Source organism: Tenrec ecaudatus, chromosome 8, assembly GCF_050624435.1.
Source record: "Tenrec ecaudatus isolate mTenEca1 chromosome 8, mTenEca1.hap1, whole genome shotgun sequence".
Classification (NCBI taxonomy): Eukaryota; Metazoa; Chordata; class Mammalia; order Afrosoricida; family Tenrecidae; genus Tenrec; species Tenrec ecaudatus.
Window position 1 is genome coordinate 65,289,428 of NC_134537.1, and position 2,514 is coordinate 65,291,941.

The 2,514-nt window shown below is 45.3% G+C and overlaps 1 pseudogene; it reads left to right on the top strand.

Annotated features, from left to right (window-relative positions):
* The first annotated feature begins 1,180 nt into the window (after nt 1-1,180).
* On the top strand, nt 1,181-2,186 carry LOC142455417 (aspartate aminotransferase, cytoplasmic pseudogene; annotated as a pseudogene).
* Nucleotides 2,187-2,514: the final 328 nt, after the last annotated feature.

Consider the following 2,514-nt stretch of genomic DNA (forward strand, 5'->3'; position numbering starts at 1 on the left):
TGGATTGAATATCTAAATTGAAGACATATAGCTATAATCAATGAAAAGTGACTGCCTCCTCACTTACGTTTAAGTTCTGCATGAGAACACTAAGTGTTCTGGAATTGCCATTATTCACAATGTTATCCATTGTGATCCACACATCCAAATGCCTTTGCATAATCAATAAAGCACAAGTAAACATCTGTGGTGTTCTCTGCTTTCAGCCAAGATTTCATACCAGGCTTACTGATCAGAGAGAGGTTGGCGAAAACCTCAAGACTGTGACACTTAGTCATCTGTCAGGTCTGCAAAAAAAATTTACTCCCGTGGCTCAATTTTCAAACAGTAGATAGGTTTATAAGGGGAACAATAAAACTAGGGAGTTTTAAACACTTTAGAACCACCAACCATTTCAGATTTACCCAAAGATAAAGTTCAGATGGAAAATGGAAGCAGGAAGCAGAGAGGAAGTGGTGCTACACTGAAAATTGCAATTAAGGAAACTAAAGCAAATGCTTATGAATTCAGAATGATTCTACTTCGTACACTTTAACCTAATCCCCAATAAAACCTTTTTATAAAGAAAACCATACGGAGAACAATTTTTCCCTAGCACACATGAGGTGGTTATAACTGGAATTGACTCCATGTAACAGGTTAAAACAATCATGTCAGCTGTATTAGTGTCCTGTAACAATTCCTGTTACACATGACCACAAACTTGATACTTAAAGCAACATGCATTTATTCTCTGATAATTCTAGAAGCCAAGCCTCCAAAATGGGTCTCATTGCATTAAAATTTAGTTAAAACATCAAGATGTGAGACGGGCGGTGCCAAGGTTAGAGGAAGATGAGGGCCTCCTTCACCAACTATGCCAGACCCAGCGGCAGCTCCACGCTCAGAGTGCCGCCACACAGCAGATTTCAGTCCTCTCGCTGTGACTCTCATCAGTCTGTGCCCAGGTGCAGCAGCCCAGCCCATCCTTCTGTTAAGCTTACAGCCGATTTCTGAGAGTATCCAACCCCCAGGCCCCCATCCCCTGACCCCACCACCACCACCATCATGACACACACACACACACACACACACACACACACACACACACACACACACATCAACAAGTATCTCACCTCCACCACCATCACACACACACACACAGACACACACACACACACACACACACACACACACACACACACCGGTCAACCTAAGAGTGGGAGCGTACCCCACAGATAATTGTAAGCTGTGGGTTCTACCAGTAGTGAGGAAAGTGCAGCAGAATATTGCCAATGACATCAAGTTGAATCGTGAATCTCTGCCAGTCGTGGACCTGGCCCTTGGGGATGACAGCCCCAAGGCAAGTGGGTAGGAGCGGCACAGTCTTTGGGGGGAACTGGTGCACTTGGAATTAGAACCCAGTTCTTAACTTGATGGGACCATGAAAACTGCTCTAACCTGGGAGAAACATAATAATAATATATTTGCGACAGCTGGATTTAATCACATTCGACCCTATCACTGCTGGCATGTCCTCAGGGCCTCCTGAAAATCCTGGAGAATGCTTCTGAGTTCTCCATATTTGTCCCCCATGCCTGGGAAAACAACCCAACTGGAACAAAGCCCACGCCAGGGCAGGGGAAGCAGTTTGCCACCTCCAGGAAGCACCGCTGTCTTTCCCCTTCTTTGACTCAGCCTACCAGGGCTTTGACTCTGGAGACCTGGAGAGAGACGCCTGGACCTTTCTTTATTTTGCTTTCTGAAGACCTTGAACTCATCTGAGCACCGCCCTTCTCCAAGAATCTTGGACTCTATAATCATGGATTAGGGAATCTGCCTGTGATGGGAAAAGAAACAGATAGCATCCTGTGGGTCTGTCCCTTCTCAAAATCTCAGAAAAGATTGTGCAGATGACTTGGTCCAATCCTCCCAAGTAGGGAGCACGGATTGTGACCTATACCTCTTTGAATCCTGAGTTCTTTAGGGAATGAACAGGGCATGTGTAGACAATGGATTATTGGATCCTGACAATACGATCTAAACTCAGAGCATGACTAGATTCCTAGAGATCTGGGAGCTGGAATCACATCCCTGAGCACATTGTGATGTTCAGTTTCACAGGGTTCAACCCTGAGCATGTTGAATACATGATCAATGAGAAACACATCTATCTGCTTTCCAGTGACCAGATCAATCAGGATTAAATGGCCACCTCTATCCATGAAACCGACACCAAATCCAGTGAAGCACACTGCCCAAATGAGCACCACCCAAATGGCTGTCCCCTGTGTTCCCTCCTACACCAACCTCGTTGTACCCTGTCGTTGAAACCACTGAAGGATTGACTGACTAGTGTGACTACTCTGGTAAATTAGCCTCTTTAAAACTGGCCCCACTGGGACTGAGCATTCCATGGAAAGAAACAGGAGGTTTCGTGGAATAGAGCCTTTGGCATTTGGGTTATGAGATGTAGGCATTTGGGTTATGAGATGTAGCTCTCTTGACCCTCTCCCTAGAGCAGTGGTTCTCAAC